The 27022-nt window shown below is 47.9% G+C and overlaps 1 protein-coding gene across 3 annotated transcripts in view; it reads right to left on the reverse strand.

The window, feature by feature from the left end:
- Positions 1–19334, reverse strand: part of HPS1 (HPS1 biogenesis of lysosomal organelles complex 3 subunit 1) — an 82686-nt gene extending 63352 nt beyond the window's left edge. For 2 of the 3 annotated variants that reach the window (XM_068255063.1, XM_068255065.1), the window contains exon 1: positions 19277–19334. The gene's annotated coding sequence lies outside the window, so the exon portion shown is untranslated. The remainder of the gene's footprint in view (positions 1–19276) is intronic. The other variant, XM_068255064.1, reaches the window with a different exon arrangement.
- Between the last annotated feature and the right edge of the window lie 7688 nt (positions 19335–27022).

Here is a 27022-nt window from a genome sequence, read left to right on the forward strand (position 1 = left end):
GACTGTCTGTGACCCCCATATATATATCCCTGCAGTGTGGACTGTCTGTGACCCCCATATATATATCCCTGCAGTGTGGACTGTCTGTGACCCCCATATATATATCCCTGCAGTGTGGACTGTCTGTGACCCCCATATATATATCCCTGCAGTGTGGACTGTCTGTGACCCCCATATATATATCCCTGCAGTGTGGACTGTCTGTGACCCCCATACATATATCCCTGCAGTGTGGACTGTCTGTGACCCCCATATATATATCCCTGCAGTGTGGACTGTCTGTGACCCCCATATATATATCCCTGCAGTGTGGACTGTCTGTGACCCCCATATATATATCCCTGCAGTGTGGACTGTCTGTGACCCCCATATATATATCCCTGCAGTGTGGACTGTCTGTGATCCCCATATATATATCCCTGCAGTGTGGACTGTCTGTGATCCCCCATATATATATATATCCCTGCAGTGTGGACTGTCTGTGATCCCCCATATATATATCCCTGCAGTGTGGACTGTCTGTGACCCCCATATATATATATCCCTGCAGTGTGGACTGTCTGTGACCCCCATATATATATATCCCTGCAGTGTGGACTGTCTGTGACCCCCATACATATATCCCTGCAGTGTGGACTGTCTGTGATCCCCATACATATATCCCTGCAGTGTGGACTGTCTGTGACCCCCATATATATATCCCTGCAGTGTGGACTGTCTGTGATCCCCATATATATATCCCTGCAGTGTGGACTGTCTGTGATCCCCCATATATATATATCCCTGCAGTGTGGACTGTCTGTGACCCCCATATATATATCCCTGCAGTGTGGACTGTCTGTGACCCCCATATATATATATCCCTGCAGTGTGGACTGTCTGTGACCCCCATATATATATATCCCTGCAGTGTGGACTGTCTGTGACCCCCATACATATATCCCTGCAGTGTGGACTGTCTGTGATCCCCATATATATACGCCTGCAGTGTGGACTGTCTGTGACCCCCATATATATATCCCTGCAGTGTGGACTGTCTGTGACCCCCATACATATATCCCTGCAGTGTGGACTGTCTGTGATCCCCATACATATATCCCTGCAGTGTGGACTGTCTGTGATCCCCCATATATATATATATATATCCCTGCAGTGTGGACTGTCTGTGACCCCCATATATATATCCCTGCAGTGTGGACTGTCTGTGACCCCCATATATATATATCCCTGCAGTGTGGACTGTCTGTGACCCCCATATATATATATCCCTGCAGTGTGGACTGTCTGTGACCCCCATACATATATCCCTGCAGTGTGGACTGTCTGTGATCCCCATACATATATCCCTGCAGTGTGGACTGTCTGTGACCCCCATATATATATCCCTGCAGTGTGGACTGTCTGTGATCCCCATATATATATCCCTGCAGTGTGGACTGTCTGTGATCCCCCATATATATATATCCCTGCAGTGTGGACTATCTGTGACCCCCATATATATATATCCCTGCAGTGTGGACTGTCTGTGACCCCCATATATATATATCCCTGCAGTGTGGACTGTCTGTGACCCCCATATATATATATCCCTGCAGTGTGGACTGTCTGTGACCCCCATACATATATCCCTGCAGTGTGGACTGTCTGTGATCCCCATATATATACGCCTGCAGTGTGGACTGTCTGTGACCCCCATATATATATCCCTGCAGTGTGGACTGTCTGTGACCCCCATACATATATCCCTGCAGTGTGGACTGTCTGTGACCCCCATACATATATCCCTGCAGTGTGGACTGTCTGTGATCCCCCATATATATATCCCTGCAGTGTGGACTGTCTGTGACCCCCATATATATATCCCTGCAGTGTGGACTGTCTGTGACCCCCATATATATATCCCTGCAGTGTGGACTGTCTGTGATCCCCATATATATATATCCCTGCAGTGTGGACTGTCTGTGACCCCCATATATATATCCCTGCAGTGTGGACTGTCTGTGACCCTCATACATATATCCCTGCAGTGTGGACTGTCTGTGACCCCCATGCATATATCCCTGCAGTGTGGACTGTCTGTGACCCCCCATATATATACGCCTGCAGTGTGGACTGTCTGTGACCCTCATACATATATCCCTGCAGTGTGGACTGTCTGTGATCCCCCATATATATATCCCTGCAGTGTGGACTGTCTGTGATCCCCATACATATATCCCTGCAGTGTGGACTGTCTGTGACCCCCATATATATATCCCTGCAGTGTGGACTGTCTGTGACCCCCATATATATATCCCTGCAGTGTGGACTGTCTGTGACCCCCATATATATAAGCCTGCAGTGTGGACTGTCTGTGATCCCCATATATATATCCCTGCAGTGTGGACTGTCTGTGATCCCCCATACATATATCCCTGCAGTGTGGACTGTCTGTGATCCCGATATATATATCCCTGCAGTGTGGACTGTCTGTGACCCCCCATATATATATATCCCTGCAGTGTGGACTGTCTGTGACCCCCATACATATATCCCTGCAGTGTGGACTGTCTGTGACCCCCCATATATATACGCCTGCAGTGTGGACTGTCTGTGACCCTCATACATATATCCCTGCAGTGTGGACTGTCTGTGATCCCCCATATATATATCCCTGCAGTGTGGACTGTCTGTGATCCCCATATATATATATCCCTGCAGTGTGGACTGTCTGTGATCCCCCATATATATATCCCTGCAGTGTGGACTGTCTGTGACCCCCATATATATAAGCCTGCAGTGTGGACTGTCTGTGATCCCCATATATATATCCCTGCAGTGTGGACTGTCTGTGACCCCCATATATATATCCCTGCAGTGTGGACTGTCTGTGACCCCCATATATATATATCCCTGCAGTGTGGACTGTCTGTGACCCCCATATATATATCCCTGCAGTGTGGACTGTCTGTGACCCCCATATATATATCCCTGCAGTGTGGACTGTCTGTGACCCCCATATATATATCCCTGCAGTGTGGACTGTCTGTGACCCCCATACATATATCCCTGCAGTGTGGACTGTCTGTGACCCCCATATATATATCCCTGCAGTGTGGACTGTCTGTGACCCCCATATATATATCCCTGCAGTGTGGACTGTCTGTGACCCCCATATATATATCCCTGCAGTGTGGACTGTCTGTGATCCCCCATATATATATCCCTGCAGTGTGGACTGTCTGTGACCCCCATATATATATCCCTGCAGTGTGGACTGTCTGTGATCCCCCATACATATTTCCCTGCAGTGTGGACTGTCTGTGATCCCCATATATATCCCTGCAGTGTGGACTGTCTGTGACCCCCATATATATAAGCCTGCAGTGTGGACTGTCTGTGATCCCCATATATATATCCCTGCAGTGTGGACTGTCTGTGATCCCCCATATATATATATATCCCTGCAGTGTGGACTGTCTGTGACCCCCATATATATATCCCTGCAGTGTGGACTGTCTGTGACCCCCATATATATATATCCCTGCAGTGTGGACTGTCTGTGACCCCCATATATATATATCCCTGCAGTGTGGACTGTCTGTGACCCCCATACATATATCCCTGCAGTGTGGACTGTCTGTGATCCCCATACATATATCCCTGCAGTGTGGACTGTCTGTGACCCCCATATATATATCCCTGCAGTGTGGACTGTCTGTGATCCCCATACATATATCCCTGCAGTGTGGACTGTCTGTGATCCCCCATATATATATATCCCTGCAGTGTGGACTGTCTGTGACCCCCATATATATATCCCTGCAGTGTGGACTGTCTGTGACCCCCATATATATATATCCCTGCAGTGTGGACTGTCTGTGACCCCCATATATATATATCCCTGCAGTGTGGACTGTCTGTGACCCCCATATATATATATCCCTGCAGTGTGGACTGTCTGTGACCCCCATACATATATCCCTGCAGTGTGGACTGTCTGTGATCCCCATATATATACGCCTGCAGTGTGGACTGTCTGTGACCCCCATATATATATCCCTGCAGTGTGGACTGTCTGTGACCCCCATACATATATCCCTGCAGTGTGGACTGTCTGTGACCCCCATACATATATCCCTGCAGTGTGGACTGTCTGTGATCCCCCATATATATATCCCTGCAGTGTGGACTGTCTGTGACCCCCATATATATATCCCTGCAGTGTGGACTGTCTGTGACCCCCATATATATATCCCTGCAGTGTGGACTGTCTGTGATCCCCATATATATATATCCCTGCAGTGTGGACTGTCTGTGACCCCCATATATATATCCCTGCAGTGTGGACTGTCTGTGACCCTCATACATATATCCCTGCAGTGTGGACTGTCTGTGACCCCCCATATATATACGCCTGCAGTGTGGACTGTCTGTGACCCTCATACATATATCCCTGCAGTGTGGACTGTCTGTGACCCCCATACATATATCCCTGCAGTGTGGACTGTCTGTGACCCCCCATATATATACGCCTGCAGTGTGGACTGTCTGTGACCCTCATACATATATCCCTGCAGTGTGGACTGTCTGTGATCCCCATACATATATCCCTGCAGTGTGGACTGTCTGTGACCCCCATATATATATGCCTGCAGTGTGGACTGTCTGTGACCCCCATATATATATATCCCTGCAGTGTGGACTGTCTGTGACCCCCATATATATAAGCCTGCAGTGTGGACTGTCTGTGATCCCCATATATATATCCCTGCAGTGTGGACTGTCTGTGATCCCCCATACATATATCCCTGCAGTGTGGACTGTCTGTGATCCCCATATATATATCCCTGCAGTGTGGACTGTCTGTGACCCCCCATATATATATATCCCTGCAGTGTGGACTATCTGTGACCCCCATACATATATCCCTGCAGTGTGGACTGTCTGTGACCCCCCATATATATACGCCTGCAGTGTGGACTGTCTGTGACCCTCATACATATATCCCTGCAGTGTGTACTGTCTGTGATCCCCCATATATATATCCCTGCAGTGTGGACTGTCTGTGATCCCCATATATATATATCCCTGCAGTGTGGACTGTCTGTGATCCCCCATATATATATCCCTGCAGTGTGGACTGTCTGTGACCCCCATATATATAAGCCTGCAGTGTGGACTGTCTGTGATCCCCATATATATATCCCTGCAGTGTGGACTGTCTGTGACCCCCATATATATATCCCTGCAGTGTGGACTGTCTGTGACCCCCATATATATATCCCTGCAGTGTGGACTGTCTGTGACCCCCATATATATATCCCTGCAGTGTGGACTGTCTGTGACCCCCATATATATATCCCTGCAGTGTGGACTGTCTGTGACCCCCATATATATATCCCTGCAGTGTGGACTGTCTGTGACCCCCATACATATATCCCTGCAGTGTGGACTGTCTGTGACCCCCATATATATATCCCTGCAGTGTGGACTGTCTGTGACCCCCATATATATATCCCTGCAGTGTGGACTGTCTGTGACCCCCATATATATATCCCTGCAGTGTGGACTGTCTGTGACCCCCATATATATATCCCTGCAGTGTGGACTGTCTGTGATCCCCCATACATATTTCCCTGCAGTGTGGACTGTCTGTGATCCCCATATATATCCCTGCAGTGTGGACTGTCTGTGACCCCCATATATATAAGCCTGCAGTGTGGACTGTCTGTGATCCCCATATATATATCCCTGCAGTGTGGACTGTCTGTGATCCCCCATATATATATCCCTGCAGTGTGGACTGTCTGTGACCCCCATATATATATCCCTGCAGTGTGGACTGTCTGTGATCCCCATATATATATCCCTGCAGTGTGGACTGTCTGTGACCCCCATATATATATCCCTGCAGTGTGGACTGTCTGTGATCCCCATATATATATCCCTGCAGTGTGGACTGTCTGTGACCCCCATATATATAAGCCTGCAGTGTGGACTGTCTGTGACCCCCATATATATATCCCTGCAGTGTGGACTGTCTGTGATCCCCCATATATATATCCCTGCAGTGTGGACTGTCTGTGATCCCCATATATATAAGCCTGCAGTGTGGACTGTCTGTGACCCCCATATATATATCCCTGCAGTGTGGACTGTCTGTGACCCCCATACATATATCCCTGCAGTGTGGACTGTCTGTGATCCCCATATATATAAGCCTGCAGTGTGGACTGTCTGTGACCCCCATATATATATCCCTGCAGTGTGGACTGTCTGTGATCCCCATATATATATCCCTGCAGTGTGGACTGTCTGTGATCCCCCATATATATATCCCTGCAGTGTGGACTGTCTGTGACCCCCATATATATATCCCTGCAGTGTGGACTGTCTGTGACCCCCATATATATAAGCCTGCAGTGTGGACTGTCTGTGATCCCCATATATATATCCCTGCAGTGTGGACTGTCTGTGACCCCCATATATATAAGCCTGCAGTGTGGACTGTCTGTGATCCCCATATATATATCCCTGCAGTGTGGACTGTCTGTGACCCCCATATATATAAGCCTGCAGTGTGGACTGTCTGTGATCCCCATATATATATCCCTGCAGTGTGGACTGTCTGTGATCCCCCATATATATATCCCTGCAGTGTGGACTGTCTGTGACCCCCATATATATATCCCTGCAGTGTGGACTGTCTGTGATCCCCATATATATATCCCTGCAATGTGGACTGTCTGTGACCCCCATATATATATCCCTGCAGTGTGGACTGTCTGTGATCCCCATATATATATCCCTGCAGTGTGGACTGTCTGTGACCCCCATATATATAAGCCTGCAGTGTGGACTGTCTGTGACCCCCATATATATATCCCTGCAGTGTGGACTGTCTGTGATCCCCCATATATATATCCCTGCAGTGTGGACTGTCTGTGATCCCCATATATATAAGCCTGCAGTGTGGACTGTCTGTGACCCCCATATATATATCCCTGCAGTGTGGACTGTCTGTGACCCCCATACATATATCCCTGCAGTGTGGACTGTCTGTGATCTCCCCATACATATAAGTCTGCAGTGTGGACTGTCTGTGACCCCCATATATATATCCCTGCAGTGTGGACTGTCTGTGATCCCCCATATATATATCCCTGCAGTGTGGACTGTCTGTGATCCCCCATATATATATCCCTGCAGTGTGGACTGTCTGTGATCCCCCATATATATATCCCTGCAGTGTGGACTGTCTGTGACCCCCATATATATATCCCTGCAGTGTGGACTGTCTGTGACCCCCATACATATATCCCTGCAGTGTGGACTGTCTGTGACCCCCATACATATATCCCTGCAGTGTGGACTGTCTGTGACCCCCATATATATATCCCTGCAGTGTGGACTGTCTGTGATCCCCCATATATATATCCCTGCAGTGTGGACTGTCTGTGATCCCCCATATATATATCCCTGCAGTGTGGACTGTCTGTGATCCCCCATATATATATCCCTGCAGTGTGGACTGTCTGTGATCCCCATATATATACGCCTGCAGTGTGGACTGTCTGTGACCCTCATACATATATCCCTGCAGTGTGACTGTATCCATATATATATATATCCCTGCAGTGTGGACTGTCTGTGATCCCCCATATATATATACGCCTGCAGTGTGGACTGTCTGTGATCCCCATATATATACGCCTGCAGTGTGGACTGTCTGTGACCCCCATACATATATCCCTGCAGTGTGGACTGTCTGTGACCCCCATACATATATCCCTGCAGTGTGGACTGTCTGTGACCCCCATACATATTTCCCTGCAGTGTGGACTGTCTGTGACCCCCATACATATATCCCTGCAGTGTGGACTGTCTGTGACCCCCATACATATATCCCTGCAGTGTGGACTGTCTGTGACCCCCATACATATATCCCTGCAGTGTGGACTGTCTGTGACCCCCATATATATATCCCTGCAGTGTGGACTGTCTGTGATCCCCCATATATATATCCCTGCAGTGTGGACTGTCTGTGATCCCCCATATATATATCCCTGCAGTGTGGACTGTCTGTGATCCCCCATATATATATCCCTGCAGTGTGGACTGTCTGTGATCCCCATACATATTTCCCTGCAGTGTGGACTGTCTGTGACCCCCATATATATATCCCTGCAGTGTGGACTGTCTGTGATCCCCCATATATATATCCCTGCAGTGTGGACTGTCTGTGATCCCCCATATATATATCCCTGCAGTGTGGACTGTCTGTGACCCCCATATATATACGCCTGCAGTGTGGACTGTCTGTGACCCCCATATATATATCCCTGCAGTGTGGACTGTCTGTGATCCCCCATATATATATCCCTGCAGTGTGGACTGTCTGTGATCCCCCATATATATATCCCTGCAGTGTGGACTGTCTGTGACCCCCATATATATATCCCTGCAGTGTGGACTGTCTGTGATCCCCCATATATATATCCCTGCAGTGTGGACTGTCTGTGATCCCCCATATATATATCCCTGCAGTGTGGACTGTCTGTGATCCCCCATATATATATCCCTGCAGTGTGGACTGTCTGTGATCCCCATATATATACGCCTGCAGTGTGGACTGTCTGTGACCCTCATACATATATCCCTGCAGTGTGACTGTATCCATATATATATATATCCCTGCAGTGTGGACTGTCTGTGATCCCCCATATATATATACGCCTGCAGTGTGGACTGTCTGTGATCCCCATATATATACGCCTGCAGTGTGGACTGTCTGTGACCCCCATACATATATCCCTGCAGTGTGGACTGTCTGTGACCCCCATACATATATCCCTGCAGTGTGGACTGTCTGTGACCCCCATACATATTTCCCTGCAGTGTGGACTGTCTGTGACCCCCATACATATATCCCTGCAGTGTGGACTGTCTGTGACCCCCATACATATATCCCTGCAGTGTGGACTGTCTGTGACCCCCATACATATATCCCTGCAGTGTGGACTGTCTGTGACCCCCATATATATATCCCTGCAGTGTGGACTGTCTGTGATCCCCCATATATATATCCCTGCAGTGTGGACTGTCTGTGATCCCCCATATATATATCCCTGCAGTGTGGACTGTCTGTGATCCCCCATATATATATCCCTGCAGTGTGGACTGTCTGTGATCCCCATACATATTTCCCTGCAGTGTGGACTGTCTGTGACCCCCATATATATATCCCTGCAGTGTGGACTGTCTGTGATCCCCCATATATATATCCCTGCAGTGTGGACTGTCTGTGATCCCCCATATATATATCCCTGCAGTGTGGACTGTCTGTGACCCCCATATATATACGCCTGCAGTGTGGACTGTCTGTGACCCCCATATATATATCCCTGCAGTGTGGACTGTCTGTGATCCCCCATATATATATCCCTGCAGTGTGGACTGTCTGTGATCCCCCATATATATATCCCTGCAGTGTGGACTGTCTGTGATCCCCCATATATATATCCCTGCAGTGTGGACTGTCTGTGATCCCCCATATATATATCCCTGCAGTGTGGACTGTCTGTGATCCCCATATATATATCCCTGCAGTGTGGACTGTCTGTGATCCCCATATATATATATCCCTGCAGTGTGGACTGTCTGTGATCCCCCATATATATATCCCTGCAGTGTGGACTGTCTGTGACCCCCATACATATATCCCTGCAGTGTGGACTGTCTGTGATCCCCCATATATATATCCCTGCAGTGTGGACTGTCTGTGATCCCCCATATATATATCCCTGCAGTGTGGACTGTCTGTGATCCCCCATATATATACGCCTGCAGTGTGGACTGTCTGTGATCCCCATATATATATATCCCTGCAGTGTGGACTGTCTGTGATCCCCATATATATATATATCCCTGCAGTGTGGACTGTCTGTGATCCCCCATACATATATCCCTGCAGTGTGGACTGTCTGTGATCCCCCATATATATATACGCCTGTAGTGTGGACTGTCTGTGATCCCCCATATATATACGCCTGCAGTGTGGACTGTCTGTGATCCCCATATATATATATCCCTGCAGTGTGGACTGTCTGTGATCCCCAAATATATACGCCTGCAGTGTGGACTGTCTGTGATCCCCATATATATATATCCCTGCAGTGTGGACTGTCTGTGATCCCCATATATATACGCCTGCAGTGTGGACTGTCTGTGATCCCCATATATATATACGCCTGCAGTGTGGACTGTCTGTGACCCCCATATATATATACGCCTGCAGTGTGGACTGTCTGTGATCCCCATATATATACGCCTGCAGTGTGGACTGTCTGTGATCCCCCATATATATATCCCTGCAGTGTGGACTGTCTGTGATCCCCCATATATATATACGCCTGCAGTGTGGACTGTCTGTGATCCCCCATATATATATACGCCTGCAGTGTGGACTGTCTGTGATCCCCCATATATATATCCCTGCAGTGTGGACTGTCTGTGACCCCCATATATATACGCCTGCAGTGTGGACTGTCTGTGATCCCCCATATATATATACGCCTGCAGTGTGGACTGTCTGTGATCCCCCATATATATATACGCCTGCAGTGTGGACTGTCTGTGATCCCCCATATATATATACGCCTGCAGTGTGGACTGTCTGTGATCCCCCATATATATATATACGCCTGCAGTGTGGACTGTGATCCCCCATATATATATACGCCTGCAGTGTGGACTGCCTGTGATCCCCCATATATATATACGCCTGCAGTGTGGACTGTCTGTGATCCCCCATATATATATACGCCTGCAGTGTGGACTGTCTGTGATCCCCATATATATCCCTGCAGTGTGGACTGTCTGTGATCCCCATATATATACGCCTGCAGTGTGGACTGTCTGTGATCCCCATATATATCCCTGCAGTGTGGACTGTCTGTGACCCCCATACATATATCCCTGCAGTGTGGACTGTCTGTGATCCCCCATATATATATCCCTGCAGTGTGGACTGTCTGTGATCTCCCCATACATATAAGCCTGCAGTGTGGACTGTCTGTGACCCCCATATATATATATCCCTGCAGTGTGGACTGTCTGTGACCCCCATATATATATCCCTGCAGTGTGGACTGTCTGTGATCCCCATACATATACGCCTGTAGTGTGGACTGTCTGTGATTCCCATATATATAAGCCTGCAGTGTGGACTGTCTGTGACCCCCATATATATATCCCTGCAGTGTGGACTGTCTGTGACCCCCATATATATATCCCTGCAGTGTGGACTGTCTGTGACCCCCATATATATATCCCTGCAGTGTGGACTGTCTGTGATTCCCCATATATATATCCCTGCAGTGTGGACTGTCTGTGATCCCCCATACATATTTCCCTGCAGTGTGGACTGTCTGTGACCCCCATACATATATCCCTGCAGTGTGGACTGTCTGTGACCCCCATATATATATCCCTGCAGTGTGGACTGTCTGTGATCCCCATATATATTTCCCTGCAGTGTGGACTGTCTGTGACCCCCATACATATATCCCTGCAGTGTGGACTGTCTGTGATCCCCCATATATATATATCCCTGCAGTGTGGACTGTCTGTGACCCCCATATATATATCCCTGCAGTGTGGACTGTCTGTGATCCCCATACATATTTCCCTGCAGTGTGGACTGTCTGTGACCCCCATACATATATCCCTGCAGTGTGGACTGTCTGTGATCCCCCATATATATATCCCTGCAGTGTGGACTGTCTGTGATCCCCCATACATATTTCCCTGCAGTGTGGACTGTCTGTGACCCCCATACATATATCCCTGCAGTGTGGACTGTCTGTGACCCCCATATATATATCCCTGCAGTGTGGACTGTCTGTGATCTCCATATATATAAGCCTGCAGTGTGGACTGTCTGTGACCCCCCATATATATATCCCTGCAGTGTGGACTGTCTGTGATCCCCCATACATATTTCCCTGCAGTGTGGACTGTCTGTGACCCCCATACATATATCCCTGCAGTGTGGACTGTCTGTGACCCCCATATATATAAGCCCGTAGTGTGGACTGTCTATGACCCCCATATATATAAGCCTGCAGTGTGGACTGTCTGTGACCCCCATACATATATCCCTGCAGTGTGGACTGTCTGTGACCCCCATATATATATCCCTGCAGTGTGGACTGTCTATGACCCCCATATATATAAGCCTGCAGTGTGGACTGTCTGTGACCCCCATACATATATCCCTGCAGTGTGGACTGTCTGTGACCCCCATATATATATCCCTGCAGTGTGGACTGTCTGTGACCCCCATATATATATCCCTGCAGTGTGGACTGTCTGTGATCCCCATATATATTTCCCTGCAGTGTGGACTGTCTGTGATCCCCCATATATATATCCCTGCAGTGTGGACTGTCTGTGATCCCCATATATATATCCCTGCAGTGTGGACTGTCTGTGATCCCCCATACATATTTCCCTGCAGTGTGGACTGTCTGTGACCCCCATACATATATCCCTGCAGTGTGGACTGTCTGTGACCCCCATATATATATCCCTGCAGTGTGGACTGTCTGTGACCCCCATATATATATCCCTGCAGTGTGGACTGTCTATGACCCCCATATATATATCCCTGCAGTGTGGACTGTCTGTGATCCCCATACATATTTCCCTGCAGTGTGGACTGTCTGTGACCCCCATACATATATCCCTGCAGTGTGGACTGTCTGTGATCCCCCATATATATATCCCTGCAGTGTGGACTGTCTGTGATCCCCCATACATATTTCCCTGCAGTGTGGACTGTCTGTGACCCCCATACATATATCCCTGCAGTGTGGACTGTCTGTGACCCCCATATATATATCCCTGCAGTGTGGACTGTCTGTGACCCCCATATATATATCCCTGCAGTGTGGACTGTCTGTGATCCCCATACATATTTCCCTGCAGTGTGGACTGTCTGTGACCCCCATACATATATCCCTGCAGTGTGGACTGTCTGTGATCCCCCATATATATATCCCTGCAGTGTGGACTGTCTGTGATCCCCCATACATATTTCCCTGCAGTGTGGACTGTCTGTGACCCCCATACATATATCCCTGCAGTGTGGACTGTCTGTGACCCCCATATATATATCCCTGCAGTGTGGACTGTCTGTGATCTCCATATATATAAGCCTGCAGTGTGGACTGTCTGTGACCCCCCATATATATATCCCTGCAGTGTGGACTGTCTGTGATCCCCCATACATATTTCCCTGCAGTGTGGACTGTCTGTGACCCCCATACATATATCCCTGCAGTGTGGACTGTCTGTGACCCCCATATATATAAGCCCGCAGTGTGGACTGTCTATGACCCCCATATATATAAGCCTGCAGTGTGGACTGTCTGTGACCCCCATACATATATCCCTGCAGTGTGGACTGTCTGTGACCCCCATATATATATCCCTGCAGTGTGGACTGTCTATGACCCCCATATATATATCCCTGCAGTGTGGACTGTCTGTGATCCCCATACATATTTCCCTGCAGTGTGGACTGTCTGTGACCCCCATACATATATCCCTGCAGTGTGGACTGTCTGTGATCCCCCATATATATATCCCTGCAGTGTGGACTGTCTGTGATCCCCCATACATATTTCCCTGCAGTGTGGACTGTCTGTGACCCCCATACATATATCCCTGCAGTGTGGACTGTCTGTGACCCCCATATATATATCCCTGCAGTGTGGACTGTCTGTGACCCCCATATATATATCCCTGCAGTGTGGACTGTCTGTGATCCCCATACATATTTCCCTGCAGTGTGGACTGTCTGTGACCCCCATACATATATCCCTGCAGTGTGGACTGTCTGTGATCCCCCATATATATATCCCTGCAGTGTGGACTGTCTGTGATCCCCCATACATATTTCCCTGCAGTGTGGACTGTCTGTGACCCCCATACATATATCCCTGCAGTGTGGACTGTCTGTGACCCCCATATATATATCCCTGCAGTGTGGACTGTCTGTGATCTCCATATATATAAGCCTGCAGTGTGGACTGTCTGTGACCCCCCATATATATATCCCTGCAGTGTGGACTGTCTGTGATCCCCCATACATATTTCCCTGCAGTGTGGACTGTCTGTGACCCCCATACATATATCCCTGCAGTGTGGACTGTCTGTGACCCCCATATATATAAGCCCGCAGTGTGGACTGTCTATGACCCCCATATATATAAGCCTGCAGTGTGGACTGTCTGTGACCCCCATACATATATCCCTGCAGTGTGGACTGTCTGTGACCCCCATATATATATCCCTGCAGTGTGGACTGTCTATGACCCCCATATATATAAGCCTGCAGTGTGGACTGTCTGTGACCCCCATACATATATCCCTGCAGTGTGGACTGTCTGTGACCCCCATATATATATCCCTGCAGTGTGGACTGTCTGTGACCCCCATATATATATCCCTGCAGTGTGGACTGTCTGTGATCCCCATATATATTTCCCTGCAGTGTGGACTGTCTGTGATCCCCCATATATATATCCCTGCAGTGTGGACTGTCTGTGATCCCCATATATATATCCCTGCAGTGTGGACTGTCTGTGATCCCCCATACATATTTCCCTGCAGTGTGGACTGTCTGTGACCCCCATACATATATCCCTGCAGTGTGGACTGTCTGTGACCCCCATATATATATCCCTGCAGTGTGGACTGTCTGTGACCCCCATATATATATCCCTGCAGTGTGGACTGTCTATGACCCCCATATATATATCCCTGCAGTGTGGACTGTCTGTGATCCCCATACATATTTCCCTGCAGTGTGGACTGTCTGTGACCCCCATACATATATCCCTGCAGTGTGGACTGTCTGTGATCCCCCATATATATATCCCTGCAGTGTGGACTGTCTGTGATCCCCCATACATATTTCCCTGCAGTGTGGACTGTCTGTGACCCCCATACATATATCCCTGCAGTGTGGACTGTCTGTGACCCCCATATATATATCCCTGCAGTGTGGACTGTCTGTGATCTCCATATATATAAGCCTGCAGTGTGGACTGTCTGTGACCCCCCATATATATATCCCTGCAGTGTGGACTGTCTGTGATCCCCCATACATATTTCCCTGCAGTGTGGACTGTCTGTGACCCCCATACATATATCCCTGCAGTGTGGACTGTCTGTGACCCCCATATATATAAGCCCGCAGTGTGGACTGTCTATGACCCCCATATATATAAGCCTGCAGTGTGGACTGTCTGTGACCCCCATACATATATCCCTGCAGTGTGGACTGTCTGTGACCCCCATATATATATCCCTGCAGTGTGGACTGTCTATGACCCCCATATATATAAGCCTGCAGTGTGGACTGTCTGTGACCCCCATACATATATCCCTGCAGTGTGGACTGTCTGTGACCCCCATATATATATCCCTGCAGTGTGGACTGTCTGTGACCCCCATATATATATCCCTGCAGTGTGGACTGTCTGTGATCCCCATATATATTTCCCTGCAGTGTGGACTGTCTGTGATCCCCCATATATATATCCCTGCAGTGTGGACTGTCTGTGATCCCCATATATATATCCCTGCAGTGTGGACTGTCTGTGATCCCCCATACATATTTCCCTGCAGTGTGGACTGTCTGTGACCCCCATACATATATCCCTGCAGTGTGGACTGTCTGTGACCCCCATATATATATCCCTGCAGTGTGGACTGTCTGTGACCCCCATATATATATCCCTGCAGTGTGGACTGTCTATGACCCCCATATATATATCCCTGCAGTGTGGACTGTCTGTGATCCCCATACATATTTCCCTGCAGTGTGGACTGTCTGTGACCCCCATACATATATCCCTGCAGTGTGGACTGTCTGTGATCCCCCATATATATATCCCTGCAGTGTGGACTGTCTGTGATCCCCCATACATATTTCCCTGCAGTGTGGACTGTCTGTGACCCCCATACATATATCCCTGCAGTGTGGACTGTCTGTGACCCCCATATATATATCCCTGCAGTGTGGACTGTCTGTGATCTCCATATATATAAGCCTGCAGTGTGGACTGTCTGTGACCCCCCATATATATATCCCTGCAGTGTGGACTGTCTGTGATCCCCCATACATATTTCCCTGCAGTGTGGACTGTCTGTGACCCCCATACATATATCCCTGCAGTGTGGACTGTCTGTGACCCCCATATATATAAGCCCGCAGTGTGGACTGTCTATGACCCCCATATATATAAGCCTGCAGTGTGGACTGTCTGTGACCCCCATACATATATCCCTGCAGTGTGGACTGTCTGTGACCCCCATATATATATCCCTGCAGTGTGGACTGTCTATGACCCCCATATATATAAGCCTGCAGTGTGGACTGTCTGTGACCCCCATACATATATCCCTGCAGTGTGGACTGTCTGTGACCCCCATATATATATCCCTGCAGTGTGGACTGTCTGTGACCCCCATATATATATCCCTGCAGTGTGGACTGTCTGTGATCCCCATATATATTTCCCTGCAGTGTGGACTGTCTGTGATCCCCCATATATATATCCCTGCAGTGTGGACTGTCTGTGATCCCCATATATATATCCCTGCAGTGTGGACTGTCTGTGATCCCCCATACATATTTCCCTGCAGTGTGGACTGTCTGTGACCCCCATACATATATCCCTGCAGTGTGGACTGTCTGTGACCCCCATATATATATCCCTGCAGTGTGGACTGTCTGTGACCCCCATATATATATCCCTGCAGTGTGGACTGTCTATGACCCCCATATATATAAGCCTGCAGTGTGGACTGTCTGTGACCCCCATACATATATCCCTGCAGTGTGGACTGTCTGTGACCCTCATACATATATCCCTGCAGTGTGGACTGTCTGTGATCCCCCATATATATATCCCTGCAGTGTGGACTGTCTGTGATCCCCCATACATATATCCCTGCAGTGTGGACTGTCTGTGATCCCCATATATATATCCCTGCAGTGTGGACTGTCTGTGATCCCCCATACATATTTCCCTGCAGTGTGGACTGTCTGTGACCCCCATACATATATCCCTGCAGTGTGGACTGTCTGTGACCCCCATATATATATCCCTGCAGTGTGGACTGTCTGTGACCCCCATATATATATCCCTGCAGTGTGGACTGTCTGTGATCCCCATATATATTTCCCTGCAGTGTGGACTGTCTGTGATCCCCCATATATATATCCCTGCAGTGTGGACTGTCTGTGATCCCCATATATATATCCCTGCAGTGTGGACTGTCTGTGATCCCCCATACATATTTCCCTGCAGTGTGGACTGTCTGTGACCCCCATACATATATCCCTGCAGTGTGGACTGTCTGTGACCCCCATATATATATCCCTGCAGTGTGGACTGTCTGTGACCCCCATATATATATCCCTGCAGTGTGGACTGTCTATGACCCCCATATATATATCCCTGCAGTGTGGACTGTCTGTGATCCCCATACATATTTCCCTGCAGTGTGGACTGTCTGTGACCCCCATACATATATCCCTGCAGTGTGGACTGTCTGTGATCCCCCATATATATATCCCTGCAGTGTGGACTGTCTGTGATCCCCCATACATATTTCCCTGCAGTGTGGACTGTCTGTGACCCCCATACATATATCCCTGCAGTGTGGACTGTCTGTGACCCCCATATATATATCCCTGCAGTGTGGACTGTCTGTGATCTCCATATATATAAGCCTGCAGTGTGGACTGTCTGTGACCCCCCATATATATATCCCTGCAGTGTGGACTGTCTGTGATCCCCCATACATATTTCCCTGCAGTGTGGACTGTCTGTGACCCCCATACATATATCCCTGCAGTGTGGACTGTCTGTGACCCCCATATATATAAGCCCGCAGTGTGGACTGTCTATGACCCCCATATATATAAGCCTGCAGTGTGGACTGTCTGTGACCCCCATACATATATCCCTGCAGTGTGGACTGTCTGTGACCCCCATATATATATCCCTGCAGTGTGGACTGTCTATGACCCCCATATATATAAGCCTGCAGTGTGGACTGTCTGTGACCCCCATACATATATCCCTGCAGTGTGGACTGTCTGTGACCCCCATATATATATCCCTGCAGTGTGGACTGTCTGTGACCCCCATATATATATCCCTGCAGTGTGGACTGTCTGTGATCCCCATATATATTTCCCTGCAGTGTGGACTGTCTGTGATCCCCCATATATATATCCCTGCAGTGTGGACTGTCTGTGATCCCCATATATATATCCCTGCAGTGTGGACTGTCTGTGATCCCCCATACATATTTCCCTGCAGTGTGGACTGTCTGTGACCCCCATACATATATCCCTGCAGTGTGGACTGTCTGTGACCCCCATATATATATCCCTGCAGTGTGGACTGTCTGTGACCCCCATATATATATCCCTGCAGTGTGGACTGTCTATGACCCCCATATATATAAGCCTGCAGTGTGGACTGTCTGTGACCCCCATACATATATCCCTGCAGTGTGGACTGTCTGTGACCCTCATACATATATCCCTGCAGTGTGGACTGTCTGTGATCCCCCATATATATATCCCTGCAGTGTGGACTGTCTGTGATCCCCCATACATATATCCCTGCAGTGTGGACTGTCTGTGATCCCCATATATATATCCCTGCAGTGTGGACTGTCTGTGATCCCCCATACATATATCCCTGCAGTGTGGACTGTCTGTGATCCCCATATATATATCCCTGCAGTGTGGACTGTCTGTGATCCCCCATACATATTTCCCTGCAGTGTGGACTGTCTGTGACCCCCATACATATATCCCTGCAGTGTGGACTGTCTGTGATCCCCCATATATATATCCCTGCAGTGTGGACTGTCTATGACCCCCATATATATAAGCCTGCAGTGTGGACTGTCTGTGACCCCCATATATATATCCCTGCAGTGTGGACTGTCTGTGACCCCCATACATATATCCCTGCAGTGTGGACTGTCTGTGACCCCCATATATATATCCCTGCAGTGTGGACTGTCTGTGACCCCCATATATATATCCCTGCAGTGTGGACTGTCTGTGACCCCCATACATATATCCCTGCAGTGTGGACTGTCTATGACCCCCATATATATAAGCCTGCAGTGTGGACTGTCTGTGACCCCCATATATATATCCCTGCAGTGTGGACTGTCTGTGATCTCCTACCTGCGTTGGATCTGGTCTCAGGACACAATGCTGATCTGCAGACTTCCTGGTGTGACATGTGACCAGCATCAGGAGGTAGAAGGGAGGGGAGGGGAGGGCTTAGAGGGGCGGGGCTGGGAGGGGAGAGGGCGGGGCTGTGGCTGCCCAGCACTGCTAGGAATGTCTCATGTATTGAATAATGAGCTGTATTGAGTCACACAGCATCAGAGCTTCCTCCAGCATTAGGAATGTGTGACATACAATGAATGATTGAAGCATGTTAGAATTGTGTGTGTGTAAAGTTGGGGGAGGGGGGGGAATTTTTGGGAACTTTATAAATTGTTTTGTGTGTAATCCGGTGTTATCCGGACTGGAGATTTGGAGAAGCGTTGCTGACTTGTTACAGTCACATATTATTATCATTGTGGATTTAGAGATTGTTCACCCTGAGTGCACTTTGTGTTTTTTTAAGAGCGGGCGATTTTGTAAATCGCTCTAAAAGTGCTTGTGCAATTATTCCCTATCAGAGTGCTCACATCTGAGGTTCGATTCCGATCCGCTCACCAAATCGCTGCCTGGACTATTTTTGGGGCGATTTGCCACAATGGAAGGTATAGGGAAACGCTAAGCGCTTGAAAAATGCTTGGTATAGCGATGTCCCCAGCGCTTTCATTAATAAATACATTGTATTTATTATCTTTCGGGTCAAAGCGTTCACTTCTCGAAGTGAAAAAAACTATGCGCTCTGCAAAAGTGCTTAGAAAAGCGATGTTTAAAAAAACCCAATGCGCAGGTAAGCGCTACAAAAAAAAAAAAAAAAACACTCGCAAAACGCTGGCGTCAGCAATTGCGATTTTAGATGTGAACAAGGCCTGATATAACGCCAGCATCCTCCGTGGTGCTGTACAATACAGCATATACAGTATAGGGCAATATGATGTTTATTTGTTGCTGTAACTTGTTACATTGTTTCCAGAAATGTGACGTTTCACAGTTTGTTGTAGTTTAGAATTAATATTTTTTATTGTATTTATAAAGCTCCAACATAGTATGCAGCGCTGCACAAGAAATAAATATGGATGACAGATAGCACGATATCACACAAGGACACACGCCACAAGATCACATAATGGAGTTACAGGACAACTGAAGCGACAGGGAAATGGTGCCTGCCATCTTTATTTCCTTTTAAAGGGGAACTGAAGAGAGGAGGCTGCCATGTTTATCTCCTTTTAAGCAATACCAGTTTCCTGGCAGCCCTGCTGATCCTCTGCCTCTAATACTTTCAGCCATAGCCCCTAAACAAGCATGCAGCAGATCAGGTGTTTCTGACTTTAATGTCAGATCTGACAAGACTAGCTGCATGCTTGTTTCTTGTGTGATTCAGACACTACTGCACCCAAATAGACCAGCAGGGCTGACAGGCAACTGGTATTGTTTAACAGGAAATACATATAGCAGCCTCCATGTAACTCTCACTTCAGGATCATTGTAAAGGATACCCGAAGTGACATGTGACATGATGAGATAGACATGTGTATGTACAGTGCCTAGCACACAAATAACTATGCTGTGCTCCTTTTTTTCTTTCTCTGCCTGAAAGAGTTAAAAATCAGGTATGCAAAAACACTTTCCTGGCAGAAAATGGTTTCTGGGACCAGGAAAGAGATTAAAAAGGGGCAATGGTTCATAGAGTTTAGCTCTGGCATACTTCAATGAATGTGTCCTTGAAAAGAGGCCATGAAGCAGTAATAACTTAAAAATTAGATTTAAATATTAAATAAAACTGGGATAGCTAAAAATGTCATTATGTGTATCTTATAATTGTCCATTAAGGCATAGTTCCCCAACCCTGTCCTGGAACTGAAGTAAGAGGTATAGGGATCGGAGCAGTGCTTTTCAGCGCTGCTAGATTTGGGCGCAGCCGGCCCCACCATAGACTACAATGGGAATCACTCCTATTGAAGTGCTCAGTGAGTAACGTCGGTGCTGTCAGAAGACGGAGCCGAAGTTGCTTAAAAAACACAATAATTCAGCCTCCAGCAATCACTGGAAGCCGAATTATTTCATTCCCCCACTATCCATGTCGGCCTGGAGGGGGAATAGTAATTAATACGGCCCGGACTTGTGCAGAAGCAGGATCAGCTATATACCGGCTGTATCCTGCGCCCAAATCTACCGGCGCCGATTTCAAATGTACTCGTATACGGAGGCTGCCATATTTATTTCCTTTTAATCAATAACAGAGCCTGGCAGCCCTGCTGATCTATTTCTCTGCAGTAGTATCTGAATAACACCAGAAACAAGCATGCAGCTAGTCTTGTCAGATCTGACTTTAAAGTCTGAAACACCTGATCTGCTGCATGCTTGTTCAGGGGTTATGGCTAATAGTATTAGAGGCAGAGGATTAGCAGGGCTGCCAGGCAACTGGTATTGCTTAGATAGAAATAAACATGGCAGCCTCCATATACCTCTCTCTTCAGTTCCCCTTTAAGTCCCACCAACAGTACATGTCTTGCAGGAAACCAAAAACATGAACAGGTGGGTTAGTTAGCATTTCAACAGAGCTGATTAACTATGAGGCCTGGTGCACACCAAAAAACGCTAGCAGATCCGCAAAATGCTAGCAGATTTGGAAACGCTTTTTCTTTTTCTGCAGCGTTTCAGCTAGCATTTTGCGGTTTTGTGTAGCGGTTTTGGTATAGTAGATTTCATGTATTGTTACAGTAAAGCTGTTACTGAACAGCTACTGTAACAAAAACCGCCTGGCAAACCGCTCTGAAGTGCCGTTTTTCAGAGCTGTTTGCGTTTTTCCTATACTTAACATTGAGGCATAAACGCATCCGCAATTCAAAATCTGCAGCAGCCCAGGAGTATGCGTTTCTGCAAAACGCCTCCCGCTCTGGTGTGCACCAGCTCATTGAAATACATTATCCTAGCGGATCCGCACCCGCAAGCAGATCGCAAACCGCAGCCGAAACGCTCTGGTGTGCACTAGGCCCCTGTGTGGATTTCCACAAAACATGCACTGTTGATGGGCCTTAAAGGGAACCCAAACTGAGAGGGATATGGTTGTTTCCTTTTAAACAATACCGGTTACCTGGCAGTCCTGCTGATCTCTTTGGCTGCAGTAGTGGCTGAATTACACACCTGAAACAAGCATGCAGCTAATCCAGTCTGACTTCAGTCAGATCACCTGATCTGCATACTTGTTAAGGGGCTGTGACTATTTTTTTAAAAGGAAAAAGCCATATCCTTCTCAGTTTAGATTCCCTTTAAGGACAGGGTTGGGAAACACTGCTTAACCCTTTCTGGACCAGCACCCTCTGCCCCCTTAAGGACCAGAGGGTGCTGGTCCAGCAAACCGCCGCTTCCCAACGAATCGCCGCAAGTTACCGTCGCTCCCGCCATACACGCCGCTCTGTCCCCGCCGCAGGCTGCTTTCTCTGCCGTCGCTATGATGGCAGAGCGCTGTGCGGCAGTCAGGACCCTTTCATTCCATGTAAGCCAATGGGAACGGCTCCTGCCCAGCTCACAGTGCTCTGCCGTCATAGAGGCGGCAGGGCAGCACATTGTGGCGGGAGCAGAGCGGACCGAGCGACGCGGACGGGCTGGGGCGCGCGGTCAATGGGACGTAGAGTTTATGTCCGGTCAGGACCGCAGCGCCCCCTGCCCGACGTAGATTCGTACTCGCTCGGTCCGCAGGTAGTTAAAGAGAATCTGAAGCGAGTATAAAACTCGCTTCTTCTCTTATATTCAGCAGGGGCATGTGTGCCCCTGCTAAACCGCCGCTATGCCGCCGCACAACGGGGGTCCCTTACCCCCCAAATCCCCTCCGTCCTCGCCGGGGATCGCTTCCTGATGAGGCAGGGCTAATGGCCGCAGCCCTGCCTCTCACGCGTCTGTCAGTGCGTATCTCCGCCTCTCCCCTGCCCCTCTCAGTCTTCCTTCACTGAGAGGGGCGGGGAGAGGCGGAGATCCGCCGCTGATAGACGCGCTGAGAGGCAGAGCTGCGTCTATTAGCCCTGCCTCTAGGAGCAGCAAAATCTACGACCAAGTTGGTCGTAGATTTTGCAGGGGGGATTTGGGGGGGTAAGGGACCCCCGTTCTGCCGCGGGATATCGGCAGTTTAGCAGGGGCACACATGTCCCTGCTGAATATAAGAGAAGAAGCGAGTTTTTTACTCGCATCAGTGTCTCTTTAAGGGCTGGAACCCACAAGGGCGATTTTGAGAGCATTTTTGCCGTTTTGCCAAAACGCTCAGCTAATGTAAATGGATGGGGCAACTTCCACTGGAGCGTTTGCGATTCCTCAAATTGCAAATGCAGGACATGCAGCATTTTGGGAGTGTTAGCGTTTCAATGTAAAGTATATAAATTCTGGCGTAATCGCTCATCAAAACCTGCATGGAGCGATTTCGCTAGCGTTTTAACCTTACCACACTCTGTAACAAAATTAAAATTAATTGAAAGGACCAATCAGACTTTAAAACACTAATCGCTAATCGCTACACAATCACTGGCAAATTGATACACTTTGTACAATCACTTTCTAAAACGCTCATGAAACCGCTGACAAACTGCTCATACAAAATGCTAGCGCTTGCGATTAGCGATAAAGTTTTGCAGTGGGTTCCAGGCCTTATGGTCTTAAAGAGACTCTAAAGTCCCCTTAAAATCAGGTTTTTATTTTAAAAACCTAATAAGTATGATTGCCGTAACTAAAACGCAGCATCCCCAAACTCCCCGGGGCACATTGCGGGGAGCGCTTCCGTGAGAGGCAGAGCTTTCAGTTGCAGCTCTGCCTCTACACGCGTCTGTCAGCAGCGGATCTCCGCCTCTCCCCGCCTCTCTCACTCTTCTTTCACTGAGAGGGGCGGGGGAGAGGCGGAGATACACGCAGACAGACGCATGTAGAGGCAGAACTGCAGCTGAAAGCTCTGCCTCTCACGGAAGAGCACAGGGCAGCATAGTGGAATTTGCGAGGGGAGTTTGGGGGGATTTAGTTAGATTTCAGCCACGAGGATGCAGCGTTTTCGTTAGGGCAAACATACTTAAGAGGTTTTTAAAATAAAAATGTGATTTTTAAGGAGACTTCAGTGTTTCTTTAAACCAAATATGTCAAGTTCAAGTCAGTCCGCAGGGAAGGAGGGAGGCTTACAATCTGAAGGGGGAAGGTGAATTAGGACATTGGTTTGGGGGGGGGGGGGGGGGGGTGGATGGGCGTCTTGAAGAAGTGCCTTTAAAGGACTTGCTTGAAGGTGTTGAAGGGTGGTAGAAGGGAGTTCCAGAGAGTGGGGGCAGTTCTAAAGAGGTCCTGCAGACAGGTGTGGGACTGAGAAATGCACACGATGTTATACACACAATTGAACCTTACAGAAGTATATTAAAATATAACTTTTATTATTTAAAATTTTTGTTCATTTTTATTTTCTCATAGTACATAAAACCAGGTTGGGACCTTCAGTACTATATAGAGCACTTGCACGATTTGGAACAGTTTTCGTGACCGTGCTTCTGGACCCAAAATCTGGACTACTTTAACTTTTGCTTTCTACACATACAAAAAAAAAACAAATCATTTTTTGTTTTCTTTACTGAACGTATATATAATGCTTTTTCTTTCTAAATGCACCAGCAACTCTTTGCACTAAGCACTTTCTTTTCCCTGATGATGACTCCACATAGGGAGTCGAAACATGTCGGATTGGTGTTTTTTTTTTAAATATATGTAGAAAGCAAAAGTTAAAGTAGTCCAGGTTTTGGGTCCAGAAGCACGGTCACGAAAACTGTTCCAAATCGTGCAAGTGCTCTATATAGTACTGAAGGTCCCAACCTGGTTTTATGTACTATGAGAAAATGAAATTGAACAAAAATTTTAAATAATAAATAATAAAAGTTATATTAATATACTTCTGTAAGGATCAATTGTGTGTATAAAATTAAAATCAGGCTTGTGAATTGTGTACTAAAAATGCACAAGATGGTCAGGGGTAGGTCGTTGGAAGGAACGAGTCTGTACGGACCAGCATAGATCTAAAACGGGCACAGCAGTAATTTGGTTGCTTAGGGCCTGTTCAGACTGTCAGCGTATGAAGAACGCGTATAAAATCAAAGAAACGCAAGTTGAAAAACGCATTTCTTGCGTTCTAATGCGTTTTCTATTGCGTTTTGCACACACACGTGATCCAGAATTATGGGAACCGCAGAGGGAAACGTACGCTAAAAACGCAATAGTACGCATTTTTGATACGCGTCCATAGACTTTCATTGCGTCCGTTTCTATGCGTGACGCACAGAACTGCGTGCAGCAATGCGGATAAGAAACATATGCGTCTCATATGCATACATGTGAACTAGCCCATTCAAAAGCATTAGGAGCCGTTTCTATGCGTTTTTGGTACCAGTACGTGATCCCTGAAAATGGCTAGGAACGCTCATAGTCTGAACAGGCCCTTAATGGCTTCATCCAACATTTTGCTGGGCCGGCCTACTTAGACTGCTGTTAAGTTCAAGTACATTTGACTCCACCCATGACCACACCCACATTCTGGTGCATGGCCCGATCCATTTTTCGGCTGGCGTACTCAAACATGCCCTGGATCTCTTAGGATCCTAGCAACGCCCCTGACATTTGCACTGCAAAGCCCTCCTGTGAGTGTAGCCTTTCTGCACTAGCTGGAAGTACTGTGGGGGGTCTAAACGCTTTTCCTATCCTTCTCACGTTAACCATCGCAGGGTTCTCCTTATATTCTGGCCATGTATCCAGACTGGGCATGTGCGAGTAAGGCCCGAGCATGCCCAGTAAGATGAAGCCACCCAGGGGCGTAGCAATAGGGGTTGCAGAGGTAGCGGCCGCATCGGGGCCCTTGGGCCAGAGGGGCCCCGAAGGGCCCTCCCTCAACTGCAGTATTAGCTCTCTATTGGTCCTGTGCTCATAATAATCACTTCTATAGATATAACAAGCTGCTCCCCATCCACTTCTTTCACCTCTAATGCTGTAGTTGCTATTGGCAGGTTTTGGTGCGCCGTATCAATTGTTATGTATAGAGTGCTAAGGGGGCCCCATTATAAAACTTGCATCGGGGCCCACAGCCCCTTAGCTACGCCACTGAAGCCACCCATGCCTGTTTTCCACTCCCTGCATGAGCGGTTTGTTCTGCTCCTGTGCTCCCACTCCGGATGTGCTCTTCCCCAGCCAGGGGAGCAGGCAGGAGATGATGGAGCAGAGAGTTCTGTATATGCAGATAGGCACCCAGTATAACAAGTTAGAACTCTTTACTAAAGAGAAACATGCACAGATAAATCATATACCCCAATCAGGAAATGCAGCTTACTTAGAACAGAGAGGAACACAGAATACAGGAAATAACAATGCCATAGAGATCATCATCACGTTTTACACACAGTGACACCTTGTGGTTGCTTTACTATACTGCAGCTTAAGGTAATAATGTTCTCTCTAACAGGAGAAACCTATTTGACCAATGCTGAGTTGAATAGATATAGAGGATCTCTGGGATGGATCGGCGGGCTGCAGCAGAATTTGAGAAGTCTCTGGAAATCTTCTATCTACTGAGGTAAGCACCTAAGAATTTTTCCCACTTCAGATGTACTTTAACCGGCTGGGGACCGCGTAGCGCAGATGGGCGTGGCCGCGGCGGCAGCCCCAGGACCGCCTAATGCCAATTGGCATCAAGTCCTGGGGCCGCAGTTTCCCAGGGAACGGGCGCGATCGTTCCCTGCCACTTCACGGTGCGGAGTTCCG

The sequence above is a fragment of the Hyperolius riggenbachi genome, chromosome 10, assembly GCF_040937935.1.
Source record: "Hyperolius riggenbachi isolate aHypRig1 chromosome 10, aHypRig1.pri, whole genome shotgun sequence".
Taxonomy (NCBI): Eukaryota; Metazoa; Chordata; class Amphibia; order Anura; family Hyperoliidae; genus Hyperolius; species Hyperolius riggenbachi.